This window comes from Amphibalanus amphitrite, unplaced genomic scaffold, assembly GCF_019059575.1.
Source record: "Amphibalanus amphitrite isolate SeventyFive unplaced genomic scaffold, NRLGWU_Aamphi_draft 000291F_arrow, whole genome shotgun sequence".
In the NCBI taxonomy this organism is placed as follows: domain Eukaryota; kingdom Metazoa; phylum Arthropoda; class Thecostraca; order Balanomorpha; family Balanidae; genus Amphibalanus; species Amphibalanus amphitrite.
Genome location: NW_024881786.1, coordinates 557,393 through 573,163, shown reverse-complemented (window position 1 = coordinate 573,163; position 15,771 = coordinate 557,393). Strand labels below are relative to the sequence as shown.

At 49.3% G+C, this 15,771-nt stretch overlaps 1 long non-coding RNA gene across 1 annotated transcript; it reads left to right on the top strand.

The window, feature by feature from the left end:
- Positions 1 to 1,253: 1,253 nt before the first annotated feature.
- Positions 1,254 to 8,053, top strand: LOC122387598. The gene is made up of 3 exons (XR_006257627.1): positions 1,254 to 1,347; positions 5,689 to 5,847; positions 7,887 to 8,053. It is a non-coding gene; the product is annotated as an uncharacterized LOC122387598 (long non-coding RNA).
- The last annotated feature ends 7,718 nt before the right edge of the window (positions 8,054 to 15,771 follow it).

The following is a 15,771-nucleotide window of genomic DNA, read 5'->3' as shown; positions in this document are numbered from 1 at the left end:
GAACATTGGACTATTGTGATCAAACACGACATTCTGTAACCTCTACAAGCCTTTCGGCCGACGACTTCAGGCCCAATCCTACCCTACCCCCAAATTTCAAACATACAAGATGTAGGATTTTCATTTGGTGTTAACGGATGTGTTGACTAGGTACGAGGTCATTGGCGCCCAAAATAAACTGTTACCAGTGACGTAGCCAAGGGGGGGCACGGAGGTCATGCCCCCCCCCCTAAACCCTAACCTAACCAAATTTAGTAAAAAACAAAAATAAATATACACAGCTACACCACACCCTAAAATAGTGGGCCAAATCCGAGGAGTTTTCCTGTTTGGAGGCGGTACGACACTAAGCCGCGACCTGCAATGCCCCTCCCTGAGCAAAATCCTGGCTACGTGATTGACCTCACGTCTTATTTCATCTTTACTGGCCATCATCGGCTGTAAGAAAAGGCGCTACTTGAATAAAAAGGTGCTGAATGATACTCTGGCCCAATTTAAACTTATCACACAATTAATCAGGATGCATTACGCACTGGCTATTAGCTGTTGTCGAAAAGCATCCCTCGTTTTTTCTCGATGCACCTATTCTAGGCGGCAAGCTGCAGTGGACACATTCTAAGACCGTTTCAGAAGCCCTTACCATACAGATCGTATATAGCATAGGTGTCGATTTGTATACTTTTGGGGGTGCCCGGGCACCCCCAATGCTGAGTTGGGCACCCCCCAAGGTGCTCTGGGCACCCCCAACCAAAGTTGGTACTGGCATCACTATCACGGTTCTTTGAGCGCATTATTATTATTTTTTAATTACCTACCGTACATGTAAAGAATGCGTTGTAAAAAAATTACGCGATTTTTTTTTTTTTGCTTTGTTTATACCAGAGTCAAGACAGCAGCATTTGGTAGCCATCGTCGCATTCGTACCGCGTCAATGGGGCGGTGTTTCACGGCCGGTAGTAGCGTGCTGAAAGCACACGTGTCAAATTGGGTTTCCATGGAGACGTTGACAAACTCGGACCCTCCAACATAATAGACCCCGCGTTCGATGTCTCTCGGACGACGAAGATTCTATGTCGTCCGGCCAATCCCGTTCAAGGTCAGCGGGGGCTCGGCTGCGGTTGTGGAACGTGATTTGCCGGACGGCGTAGAATCTTCGTCGTCAGAGAGACATCGAACGCGGGGAGAGTTTTCGGTTCCGGACGTCCTTGAGTTTGTTTTGAGTGGCGGGGCTTGGGCGGGGCAGTCTTTTGGTCCGAAAGGCGACAGATCATGGCTTAATCTGGGATTCTGCCTCTGGTGAGAAAGAACTTAAGAAGCATGGACATCAGAAGGTTTTTTACCAAAAGAGTAAGTCATTGGTGTGATATACGACTGCATGATTATTGCTTAGGATTGCATACGATGGCATGATAGGTATTGCCGCTGGCTCTTTTTCCGTTGTTTTATAGTCTAAGGCTCTTCTATTTATACTAACCAGAAGAGGCCCCTAGGACTGATGGTCTAACAGGCCCTTCTATTTATACTAGCCAGAGGAGGCCCATGATACTGATTGTCTGAGAGGCCCTTCTATTCAAACTAGGCAGATGAGGCCCCTGAGAATGATAGTCCGAAGAGCCATGCGGCGGCAACTGGCCGTGACCATATTTCGGCTCGGTAGGGCCCCACAGAGCTCATGAGAGCACCTCAAGGGCTCCTAAGTAGACACGCTTATCCCCATAAGGGTGCCACGCCGGCTTCTGAAGGCTCCTTGTAGGCATCTAAAGGGCCCTTTCCGGCCTCCAACGGCTCCACCCGCCTGTGATGGCTCCACACCAGTGTTAATGGGCGCCACACAGCGGCGCCTTTGAGGGTCATACTAGTGTCTCTTAGGGCCCTATATCGGTGGCTCTGGGGGCCCCACACCGGCGCCTCTGTGGGCCACCACACCTGTGTATCTCAAGGCTCTATAGGTATATCTGAAGGACCCACACCGACACCTCTGAGGGTCCCACACCAGTATCTCGGAGCTCTGAAGGCCACACACCGGTGACTCTGAGGACTCACCGGCTCCTGAGAGCACCATGTTGATGTCTAACGGCTCCACAAGGCCACTGAAGGCACCACACAAGCTCTCACTGAGCTCTAATGTCCATGTACCGGCCTCTGAGGGATTTAAGCCAGCGCATTCATAGCTCCACACCAGCAATTGTAAGGGCTTCACACTGAAGTATCTGAGGGTTCCACACCGGTGTCTCTAAGGGCCACATACCGGCATCTCTGAGGGCCCTATACCGGCGTCTCCGAGGGTCCACATCTGGCGGGCACCCATCAGCGACTGAAGGTCCCACACTATCGACTCCGAGAGCCCCATCTGCGTCTGGGAGCAACATGCCGTCTCTAAGAACCACAGCGGCCCCTCCGTACGAAAGATGGGCGTCTGCATGCCAAATGGGAGCGGTTCTGAGACAGTAGGGCACCTACGTGCAATAGAGGGGCGCCTATGAAGCCCATAGGGGCGCCTCAATGCGAAAGAGGGGTGCCTCTGAGGCCAACATATATGGGCGTCCACATGCAATGGAGGTCTGCGACTGCAATTGATCAATGCCATGGGGGTGCATTCATAAGAAACAGGGGCGCCGGCATGGCAAAGAGAGGCGCCTTCAAGTGTCCATAAAAGAGAGACGCCTATGATAAGCGCACATTGTATGCGACAACGGGGCGACTGTGGGACATAGGGATGTCTCTGATGACTATACATAGGGCGCTTATATGCCAAAGAGGGCGCCTATGAAGCTAATGGGGGCACCTGAGAAACGAGGAAGACATTTGCGTAAGGGTTTTCAGGGGTCATGCGCCGTTTGCGGCAAATAGATTCTAAAAAAATCGGAGGGGGAATAAGTTTTAAAAATGGCGCGGACTTTCCACACTGTTCGCTTAAGCGGTTACGCCCCTGGGTACATCTGCCCGATCTCAGAAGCTAGATTTGGAGGTCATACTTGAAAGCAGCCAGCAGGACGAGGCAAAAGTTGGAGGCCCCTGAAAATAGGAGGCCCCCTGGAAAAGGAGGCCCCTTGACAGGGTGGCCCACCCACTTTTCATGACGTTCCTACGCCCGTGCCGGGGGGGGGCAGTGGGGGCAGCTTCCCCCCCCCCCAACTCTGGGGCCGTGGGGGTGGTGCCCCTACGCTTTTAGACGGAATACCACACTTTTTTTTGCAAATGTTTTCTTTTTTGTTGAAAAAGCCAAGGGATGAAAAATAAGTGGCCTAAAACCGGTGAGAAAACTAGATTTGGGGGTACCCTAGGTTGATCTTTATCTGAAAGTAGTTCCCGCGCCCCTGCTCTGGGCACCCCCAACCATTTTCACAAATCGACACCCTTGGTATATAGCTCTAACGAGATGCCATTTGCAGTGGTTTGCAGGTTTAGTGTTGGAAAATGAAAAAGCTGCTAGGATTCGACATGATTCTCTTTTCTTTTCATTAACGGCTGCGGACACTCAACTTCCTCATAATATCGGCAGTCGAGTGGTTTAACTGAAATCAGAACAGGTCGTTTGGATCGCGCAGTTAAAGGTAGTGTGCCAGCTTTCCTGGACCGTATGGAGTTAATGGCCCAGATAAGGAGAACCGGATTTTAAGAACTTATCCATACCTTCAAAACTCATGGAAACGTCTTAAATTCTTCAAATTTTGAGTACCCCAGTGCGAAATTCGCCCCGACGGGTTGTCGGTCGTACCCCAACCACATTTCACACCACTATGAACAATAAATGCACACACTGAAATCGCTATTACCGATATGCTCATCCAATCAAGTTTCGATAAACCCGTTCATCATCATCTCCTGCGGTTTCGAACACGCCTGTTAGGTGGTGCGGTAGACCGCGCCCAAAGCCAGGGCCCCCGTAACGTGAGGTAGCCGAGTCGGGGCAGCGTGCGCTGACCCAAGCCGGGGCCGCGCGTCCTCCCGGTGTCATGTGATAGCCCGGGGCTGCCCGCGGGGATGCGGTAGACCGCGCCCAAAGCTGCGGCCCCGGCTTGGGTCAGCGCACGCTGCCCCGACTCGGCTACCTCACGTTACCGGGGCCCTGGCTTTGGGCGCGGCTTCTGCTCATACTTTGTGGTGCGGTGGTGGTGCGTCGGGCCGCGCGCTCTGACTTCGGCCAAGAAAAATGCGTCAGCTGATCATTGTCATTTCTGCCACTTGCGTGTGGTGAAATGGGGTCATAACTTAAGAGACGGCTTTTTCATATCAATTATTTTACATAAAATCATATTTCAAACCATAAATAATGTTCGACAGCCAAATAAAAGAAACAATACCAATACAGGCTTACAGTTCAAGGCTCGACATTGTGTTGTCTACGATTAGACAGCTGATAACTCATTCCCGTACGTCGTAACTCTATAATGACCTTTGCTTATTGTCACATGTGCGCCGCATTCGCGATTGTTGCCGACGCCTGTTTGCAGGTCAGCCCACTACAGTTGTTATACATATCGAAAAACCGATAAACTTTTAGGCGAAAAAGGCACTATTCCAGGCCCATTTTTGATTTTCTTTGCGATATTAGGTAAAAACAGAAGCTTCTTATCCTAGGAAAAATAAAATGGGAAATCTTTCAAAGGTGGCACACTACCTTTAAAAGAAGGAACCATGAATTGCTGGAACCATTAGGTACCTATAACCCTTACTTTTGACAGTCCGGGGACCGGGAGCCAGACAACATCGTTCTGCCAAAACACTGGGTGACAATAGTTGGACGGCGTCACTAACTGGGTCTGCGTGTTTATCGGATCGTGGGCTGTGTCCTTTGGCTGAGCTGTTAATGTCTCGGTGACGTCATTTAAGTCCGGCCGCTGCTGGCGGGCCCAAACGGAGCTGGCTGTGTTACAGAGCCGAGTCGAACAGAGGTAAACAGAGCAGGGAGGTCGAGCTGGCGCCGTTCCCAGCGAACCGGCAGGACGGGACACACTGCGCCCGTAGAGACTGGTGGGTCTGGCGACAGACTGGTGATACAGACTGCTGACACAGACGGACGCTGGTGGCACATACTGGTACCACAGACGACAGCCTGGTGACACAGACTGGTACCACAGACGACAGGCTGGTGACCCAGACTGGTACCACAGACGACAGGCTGGTGACACAGACTGGTACCACAGACGACAGGCTGGTGACACAGAGGATAGACTGGTACCACAGACGACAGGCTGGTGACACAGACTGGTACCACAGACGACAGGCTGGTGACACAGACTGGTACCACAGACGACAGGCTGGTGACACAGACTGGTGGAACGGACGGCTGGCTGGTGACACAAACTGGTGGCACGGAGGATATACTGGTGACACAAACTGGTGACACAGACGACAGGCTGGTGGCACAAACTGGTGACACAGGTGGTAGACTGGTGATACAGGCTGCTTATGCTGCGTTGCAGCAGCAGCCCACAGTGTGTGATGTGTTGTGTTGCAGCAGCAGCCCAGTGCATGTTGTGTTGTGTTGCAGCAGCAGCCCAGTGCATGCTGTGTTGTGTTGCAGCAGCAGCCCCATGTGTGTGATGTGTTGTGTTGCAGCAACAGCCCCCTGTGTGTGATGTGTTGTGTTGCAGCAGCAGCCCCATGTGTGTGATGTGTTGTGTTGCAGCAGTAGCTGACTAGGTGCGTTGTGTTGAGGACCGCCTGCGCTGCGCTGTGTTGCAGCCGGAGCCGGCTGGCGCGCTGGTACTGCACCCGGCCCGTGGCCTGGCGCGTCTGTCGCGTCATCGTCGCGGTCAGCATCGCCTTCAACATCCCCTACTTCCTGCCGTTCACGGTGGACGCCGACGACGGCATCCGGCCCACAGCCTTCTACTTCAGCAGGTGCGAGGGCACGCTCTCAGTACCTATACCCCGGGAGGGCGCACCCACCAGCCGCCAGCGCAAACACGGTGCCGATCTAACTATGTAGTCCCAATTGGTTTGAGGCCTGGCGTATGTCAACAATAACTTCGTGAAATGTCAAACACTTTTATGCCTGTATACTTTTTACAAATACTTTTATGCAGAACTTATTCTTTGGAGCGCTCTTGAGAGGAACATTATGAATATTAAAGAGAGAAAATATATGAAAAATTGACCTCTCCTCGACATTTAAATTAATTGAATAGCCAAATATTACTGTATTGATATTTCGACCAACAGCCCTTCTTCAGAATAAGACAGTGTACACAAGTGTACGAGAATACAATAAATTTATTGTATTCTAATATAATAAATATATAATAAATTCTATATGTAATTTATATAATATATATATATATATATATATATAAATTGTATATATAAATAATATATAATAAATTTATTGTATTTATTTATTGTATTCTAATATAATAAATATATAATAAATTATAAACATAATTTATATAATTTAAATTATATAGATAAATAATATATAATCAATTTATTGTATTCTCGTACACTTGTGTACACTGTCTTATTCTGAAGAAGGCCTGTTGGTCGAAATATCAATACAGTAATATTTGGCTATTCAATTAATTTAACCCTCGCCGGACCTATTTGTTTCCTACATTCGCGCCGGCCTAGGAGGGAGCGGGTACGACCCCCCCCCCCCCTCGCCGTTTCGCCCCTGGTGGAGCTAGCGCGTCGCGGAAAAAAACGAGCGTGTGCGCCGTTACGAGACGCAAAGATTGATACCCGATTTTAAGGTCCTAGGTCAACCGGTGACCTCTGAGGTCAGGTCAAGTGCCCCAAGGTACGGTTCAGTTTTTGGTGAATAACTTCGCAAAAAACGGCCGCAGAGCCGCGATTTTGGCAGCATCGTGTTCGCCTCGCTCAGGCGCGTCGAATGATATACTTTTTGTCCGGGTCAGGTCAACTTGGGGTGTTGACCTCAGGTCAAGGTCAGGTCAGCACCCCCAGGTCACGAAGAAGGTCGAAAGAGGTCATGTCGCATATCATTCGATTCGGCAGGTCTTCCTGAGTCCATTGGTGGCTTTCCCGACTCGCTAGCTCAATTTGATCAAGAGTTATTGACGAAAAACCAATATGACCTTGATGACGTCATAAATGACGTCACGCAAGGTCAACATTGCAGAAGTGACACATCTAACCTTCCAAGGAGTGCATCAAATCACGATTCTGTGTGCTTGAGATAGTTGGAGATCGTTCCCGGCGCCAGAATAGCAGTTTTCATTTTTCCCATTGACTTATAATGGTGAGGTCACGAAGATGACCTGACCTCATATGACCTTTAGGAAAAATCCGAGATATACAAGTTGTGAGACTCATAATGGATACTAGATCCTGCAAGTTTCATTTCCCTGTGACATCTCCTCTGGCAGTGAGGGCGTTGCGAAGTTGCGACATCTGAAGACCGTGCAGAGGTTCACTTATGACGTCATAGGTCAGTGACCTGACCTGACCCAAAATTCGATTGGTGTCAAAAGATCCGGCTTGAATCAAAGGTCAGGTATGCCAAGTTTCAGCTCTCTATCCCCAGCGTGTTTGGAGCTATCGCGAAAAAAACCCTATGGGGGGCGGCACCCGCCCCCCCCCCCTTCGGCCGGCGAGGGTTAAAAGTCGAGGAGAGGTCAATTTTTCATATATTTTCTCTCTTTAATACTTTTATGTCTTTAATTAAGAGTATGCCTGCCTCCGCCGCTATCACGCATGACCCGTCGAGAGTTGCTGACTGCTGACCGATCCGCTGACCCGCCGGGGGCCGCTGACCGATCCGCTGACCCGCCGGGAGCCGCTGACCGATCCGCTGACCCGCCGGGAGCCGCTGACCGATCCGATGACCCGCCGGGGGCCGCTGACCGATCCGCTGACCCGCCGGGAGCCGCTGACCGATCCGCTGACCGATCCGCTGACCGGGCGGCGGGCCGCCTCCGCAGGTACTACCAGGTGCACAACTGGGTGCGGTTCGCGGTGCTGGGCCTGGGTGCGGCGCTGTTCCTCGGCGTCGGGAACCTGGTGCTGCTGGTGTCGCTACGGAGGAGCTGCGCGCGCCGGCGCACGCTGCTCTCCCAGCGCAAACACTGGGAGGAGCGCCGACTCAAGGTGGGAGCCTGCCGTCGGAGCCGAGGGTGCACCCCCGACTGCCCGGGCGGCGCCTGTGCACCACAATAAAACAGGGCTACTAACAGCGCATAGCTGAACGTGTTTGAACGTACATCAATACCTACCTATCACAAGGAGATAAACAAAGTAGACATTGAAGAGGTGCAACCAGATATGCGCATGAAACCGGCAACACCCCATGTCATACTGCCTCAGAAGCCAATTGTATAAAGTCATCGAGCCTTAAAAACAAAACAGTGTTATTGGTCCATTCAAAAAACCATAACCGTCGATTGGTTTCATATCGGATTAACGCTCCGGTAAGTTACGGAATAATGCATTTTCAAACAGATGATGTCATGTTGGCCCATACACCTATGAATCCCTCGTTTTGTTATTGGCCAAAAGAGGGCAGCCCCGGGCACCCAGCACATTAGGCAACTGTGACGCTGCTAGGGTTACTGGACCCGCTATCGCCGTGACCTTTCTCGAATGCCCCGATTACCTTATTGTGGCTTCATACCGTGAAACGGTCCATTCACCACCGTACCTACCTACCCATAAAACGACATCGTGGCTCTCAAGACGAATTATCTGCTCCTTGCATAGGACAAAAAGTAGCACCATTATGACATAGGCTACGTTTCCATGGCACAAGCTAAGCCGATTTTGCAAAATGGATTTCCTCAACCAGTAAAACGCCTTTTGGGGCGACTAACGGAGCGAGCGAGAGGGTGAGCCTTGCACGTGCGAAATTTCGAGCGGGTACCTCCAACTGACTTGTGCACGGCACCCTACTAACCGGTCTCTAGCGATGTGCCAAATTTGAGCGCCATCGGTCCAGCCGTTCTCGAGATCTGGAAACGACCCCTGCACGTGCGCACGTGCAGCAGCACCCCAAGTCTGGCACATGGATATGCAGTGCCTAGTGGGTGCCTACCTACATGCCAACTTTCAGCGCAATCGGCCCAGTAGTTACCGAGATAGTGCAACAATTACAAAACTGACACCTCTTCGTTTTGCACGTGGCACGTGCATAAGGGGTCACCCACATGCATCGGGAATAGTCAAATACTTGGTAGAAGGAATGAAGCTACCCTACAAAAATTACCGCGTGTAAATCGGTCAAGTGGTTGCTGAGATATAAGCCTCGCAAAAGCGTCCGCACTGCCGCGCCGCTCATACTCAGAAATTTCCGTTAATCTAAGGAAAGACTCCGCTCGCTTCGCTCGCTCCGTAATCATAGCATTTATACATAATTTACCAGTATAACGCCTTTTGGGGCGACTAACGGAGCGAGCGAGAGGGTGACCCTTGCACGTGCGAAATTTCGAGGGGTTTGTTTGTTTGTTTGTCGTTTATTTATGATTATGGGCATGGACAATGGACAGAAATAAAGTTGAATTGGTGCAAAAGCATAAACTTATTACGAGGCACCTCTTCAACAAAACAAAACGAAACAGAGCATCACCGAAATAAACACACACACACACACACCAGGTCCCACGCGCAACCCCGCCGCCCCGACAGACCTTCCGACCACTACAGCTGGACCACACGCGCTCCGCCAGCCTGCGGAGTGCGGCCTCCCCCCTAACTTTGTATGGCGGCCCGTCTGGCCAGACCGGGACGGTGCCATTCCATGGCATATGCCGTCCCGGCCCCGGGGAGAGCTGTGGGATACCTCCCCGGGCCGGGGAGATCTGGTGGATACCTCCCCGGCGCTCCAGACGGGCCGCGAGCCCCGCCCGCACCCCCGGAAAATCATCTTTCCCGGGGGTGCCCCCTAACCACCGCCCGGTACCTCCAACTGACCTGTGCACGGCACCCTACTAACCGATCTCTAGCGATGTGCCAAATTTGAGCACAATCGTCCCAGCCGTTCTCGAGATCTGGAAGCGGCACCCTGCACGTACGCACGTTCAAAATGGGTCCCAACTGACTTTTGCACTGCACCCTACTAACCGGTCTCTAACCATGTACCAAATCTCAGCACAATCGGTCCAGCCGTTCTCGAGATCTGGAAACGACCCCTGCACGTGCGCACGTGCAGCAGCACCCCAAGTCTGGCACATGGATATGCAGTGCTAGTATGTGCCTACCTACATGCCAACTTTCAGCGCAATCGGCCAAGTAGTTACCGAGATATTGCAACAATTACGAAACTGACACCTCTTCGTTTTGCACGTGGCACGTGCATAAGGGGTCACCCACATGCATCGGGAATAGTCCAATACTTGGTAGAAGGAATGAAGCTACCCTACAAAAATTACCGCGTGTAAATCGGTCAAGTGGTTGCTGAGATATAAGCCTCGCAAAAGCGTCCGCACGGCCGGCCGGCCGCTCATACTCAGAAATTTCCGTTAATCTAAGGAAAGACTCCGCTCGCTTCGCTCGCTCCGTAAAAATGTAAATATAGGACCAGTATAGCGCCTTTTGGGGCGACTAACGGAGCGAGCGAGAGGGTGAGCCTTGCACGTGCGAAATTTCGAGGGGGTACCTCCAACTGACTTGTGCACGGCACCCTACTAACCGGTCTCTAGCGATGTGCCAAATTTGAGCACAATCGGCCCAGCCGTTCTCGAGATCTGGAAGCGGCACCCTGCACGTGCGCACGTGCAGAATGGGTCCCAACTGACTTGTGCACTGCACCCTACTAACTGGTCCCTAACCGTGTACCAAATTTGAGCGCCATCGGTCCAGCCGTTCTCGAGATCTGGAAACGACCCCTGCACGTGCGCACGTGCAGCAGCACCCCAACTCTGGCACATGGATATGCAGTGCCTAGAGGGTGCCTACCTACATGCCAACTTTCAGCGCAATCGGCCAAGTAGTTACCGAGATATTGCAACAATTACAAAACTGACACCTCTTCGTTTTGCACGTGGCACGTGCATAAGGGGTCACCCACATGCATCGGGAATAGTCCAATACTTGGTAGAAGGAATGAAGCTACCCTACAAAATTTACCGCATGTAAATCGGTCAAGTGGTTGCTGAGATATAAGCTTCGCAAAAGCGTCCGCACGGCCGGCCGGCCGCTCATACTCAGAAATTTCCGTTAATCTAAGGAAAGACTACGCTCGCTTCGCTCGTTCCGTAATTAGGTGCGAGCTGAAACCATATACAAGTACGCTCATTTTTTACATAAGGTAAATAGTTTCCGAGAAAAACGCACGTTAAATTTCGCTCAATCGATTTAGACATGTCATGGAAACGTATTGATAGGTACCATTGACCAATTTAACCCTCACCGGCCGAGGGGGGCGGGTGCCACCCCCCCCCCCCAGGGTTTTTTACGCGATAGCTCCGAACACACTGGCGATAGAGAGCTAAAACTTGGCATACCTGACCTTTGATTCAAGCCGGATCTTTTGACACCAACCGTATTTTCGGTTCAGGTCAGGTCACTGACCTATGACGTCATAAGTGAACCTCTGCACGGTCTTCAGATGTCGCAACTTCGCAACGCCATCACTGCCAGAGGAGCTTTCACAGGGAAATGAAACTTGCAGGATCTAGTATCCATTACGAGTCTCACAGCTTGTATATCTCGGATTTTTCCTAAAGGTCATATGAGGTCAGGTCATTTTCGTGACCATTATAAGTCAATGGGGAAAAATGAAAGCTGCTATTCTGGCGCCGGGAACGATCTTCAACTATCTCAAGCACACAGAATCGTGATTTGATGCACCCATTGCAGGGTTAGATGCGTCACTTTTGCAATGTTGACCTTGCGTGACGTCATTTATGACGTCATTAGGGTCATACTAGTTTTTCGTCAATAACTTCCGATCAAATTGAGCTAGCGAGTCGGGAAAGCCACCAATGGACTCAGGAAGGCCTGCCGAATCGAATGATTTGCGACATGACCTACTTCGACCAATTTTGTGACCTGGGGCGCTGACCTGACCGTGACCTGAGGTCAACACCCTAAGGTGACTCAACCCAAACAAAAAGTATATCGTTCGACGCGCCTGAGCAAGCTGAACACGATGCTGCCAAAATCGCGGCTCTGCGGCCGTGTTTTGCGAAGTTATTCACCAAAAACGGAACCGTACTTTGGGGCACTTGACCTGACCTCAGAGGTCACCGGTTGACCTAGGACCTTAAAATCGGGTATCAATCTCTGCGTCTCGTAACGGCGCACACACTCGTTTTTTCCGCGACGTGCTAGCTCCACCAGGGTTGAAATGGCGAGGGGGGTCGTACCCCCCCCCCCTCGGCCGGCGCGTATGTAGAAAATCAACAGGTTCGGCGAGGGTTAACCCGCGCCCCGCTGGGAGGGGGCAGAATCTGCCCCCTCCCTTTTTTCGCCAATAACTTCTAAACGCGTTATGCTAGCGACGCCAAACTTTCAGGACCTACTTATCATACATCAATTTAACACGTTTCCTGAAAATTTGAGCGAAATCCATCGGAAAAGTTTTGAGAAAATGACGTTAAAGTGACGTCATGTCCGCCATTTTCGCCTCAAAAACGGTAAAATTTCAAACGCCGCTAACATCTTCATTTGTAAAGGAATCAAGACGTAACACAAACGGTTATACCTAATTCTACTTTGTCTATCAAATGGCTATCTCGGTTTTTTGAAGATTTTGGATTTTGGCCCAACGTTTTTCTCAAAAAGCTGACTTTTTTGGGAAAATAATTACCTATAAAATGCAAAATATTGAGCGTATCGAAAAACCGGAATATATGTCAGAGAAGTTGTCTATGTGCACCTACATACCAATTTTTAGAAGAATCGGTTCAAAAAATGTGGGAATTATTCAAAATTTTATGACGTCACGACAAACAATTTTTTTTTGAAAATGAATTTTTTCGAAGTTGTAGAACTCGTACGGAAACAAAAATGGCACCATTCGATTCGCCGTGAAAAACTGCATCAGATAGACACCTTTTCAGGTCTTAACAACCAACTTCAAAATTTGACCTCACTTGACCTGACCTTGACCTGACCTCGACCTGAAATTCATCCAGATGTGGTCCATATCTTTTATTGAGTGTGCCCATTGAATTATATGGATAAAATGACCCATAAAACATGTGTCGCACATGCCCTTTTCTATATTTCATTTTTGGTGACCTGACCTGACCTTGACCTTGACCTTTGCATGATATTGTATGCAACAAATATTGTCTTGGTAGCCTAAGAACATGTTTTGAACAATCAGTTTCAGTCCATTCCTCGGCAACTACGGTGCAAGGCCGATAATGTAGAAACTTGCATTTTGTACCCTTGACCTGACTTTGACCTGATCTCTGACCTACTAAAGCAAAAAAATTTGGCTCTTAAGATCCACCTTGTTAAGAGCTTTCGATTGCCGTTTTCCCCGTCTTTCTACGACCATCGGTTCGGAAGTTAGACAGGGGGGGCAGAATCTGCCCCCCCCCCAGCAGGGCGCGTATGGCTGAATAGCCCAGCGGGGCGCGGGAACCCGCGCCCGGCTGGGGGTCCTGGATTTCCACGCCCTGCTGGGGGGGGGGGTGTTTGAACACCCCCCCCCCCCCTTGTAACTCGGCTCCTGGGCCACGTAGCGATACGCGGAAAGCGGTGTTCGAAAGAACGTCAAAAATAATGACGAAATCACTTCAGTCAATTTTTTGTTCAGGTCAAAGGTCAGGTCACCAGAGGTCATTGAAGGCAAAATTTCGCCGATTTCCAGGTAAAATGTCGAAAAATTCCAAGAAGCTAACGCATAACTCGAGAACCAATAGAGCTACAGCGCCGCGAAAAAGCGCATTCGATAGCCCTATTAACGCCCTTTCTGGGTAATTCTCTCAGATTTGACCTAACGTCAACGGTTTTGCCTGCACGAGGCAAAAACTGCAAACAGCCGATTTTTTCTGAAACAGTTGTTCTGCAATAACTTTTGACCCAAGCCTTGTACGAGCTTACGTTCACCGGCATCGTGTTCCTCTCGTCAAGACGCATCGAATGAACTGTAACTTGACCTTGAAAGGTCAACTTGAAAATTTGACCTCAGGTCAAGGTCATGACCTGACCGGAAAGGGTCATGTTGCATATCAGTCGATCCGTATCGTCGAGCTGAACACATCTAAGGCGTTTTCATCGCTCTAGCATGCCTCTATCAAAAGTTATTTGCGAAAAACTGCTAGATACCATTCGTGACCTAAGATGACCTCAGGGCATAAACAAGGGTCACGGACACCATTTTCATATTCAGTGTGTCTAAACCAAACCACTTGTAATTCGGTGTTTGGGAGTGTTTATAATGTCTTTCGTCCAAAAGAGGCGCATTTCCATTTTCTCCCATTGACTTATATAATGGGGAGGTCGCAAAATTGACCTGACCTTAGGTCATCGATATCAAAATTCTGAGATATACATTTTGTACATGCTATTGCTCTTAGCAATCGCTGAAAGTTTCAAAGCGATCGGTCACTCGATGTAGCTATGACAGACATTGAAACCTTTTATGAGGTGAGGTCACTTCAAGTGACCTGGTGACCTGACCTTGAATGACCTTGGTCTGAAATTTTCACAACATGTGTAGAATTGATGTATGATAAGGTGTACCAGCGCCGCCGTTTTTTAGATATTCGCGAAAAACCACAAGGGGGTGTTCACACACCCCCCCCCCCCCAGCAGGGCGCGGGTTAAAGGGACTATCCCACCTTCAAAAAAGTACCATTTAGGATTCGGAAATGTTACTCATGATATTGTGACGAATTCTGCAAGTTTTTACGCGTTTTCATTGTATACTTTTTGAGATATTGCGACTTTTATATTTCATCGTGACGTCATTTAGATCGGATCTGTGACGTAATGAAGGATTTACTTCATGTCAATGTGGGGGAAATTTGGCAGCAAATATAGGTATTTGCTCTCAAATATGACGCGGCTCATACAATAACAAGTGTCTCTGATGAGCTTATTCGTAAATCAAGTGAAACTTCACATGCGTGACAGGCGTTCAAAATGCAAATGACGTCATCAAATGGCCGTTAATAGTTAAGAGATAGGGCCTTAGCTAAGGCCCACTTTTCAAATGAAGGGAACGAATTTCTTTAACACCACGAAACTGAGGATATTGCGACCAGGATATATAGTGGTTTCTGAACCTGGCCGCCAACTTGGCTGTCTCAACTCAGAACTAATGCAAAGGTGGGACAGTCCCTTTAACCCTCGCCCTGGCAGGGCATTTTTCATAACACGGCCTGGCAGGGGGGTCGATGCGACCCCCCCCCTCGCGATTGGCTCCTATGGCACCTAGAAACACCAAATCTGGTAGGTAGTTGGGCCCCCTGGAATTCTCGCCCCTGTGCAAATTTGGTTGCTCTAGGTCAATATTTAGGGGTGTTTGGGGGTATAAATGTAAAAATTTCGCTAAAAACAGGTCAAAAGTTTCTCGCTTATAACATTTGATCTAATTAAAATAGAGTAAAAAGAAAAGCACCAGTGAATTCAGTACGTCAAGGCGCGTCGAATGATATACTTTTTAACTTGCTTAAGTGTACTTAGAGTTTTTCTGAAATTTTAAGTAAACTTAAATTAATGAATTAAGTTCAAGTTAACCAAATTGCATCATATTGCATATCATTCGATTCGGCTGATCACCAGCAACACAATGATACCATTTTTTAAGCTCTAGCGTCATTATGTGCCAAGTTATTGGCAAAAACGTCATTTGACCTCAGTTGACCTCATTTGACCTGACCCATGGATAAGTACACCAAACAAAGAAGCACCAAG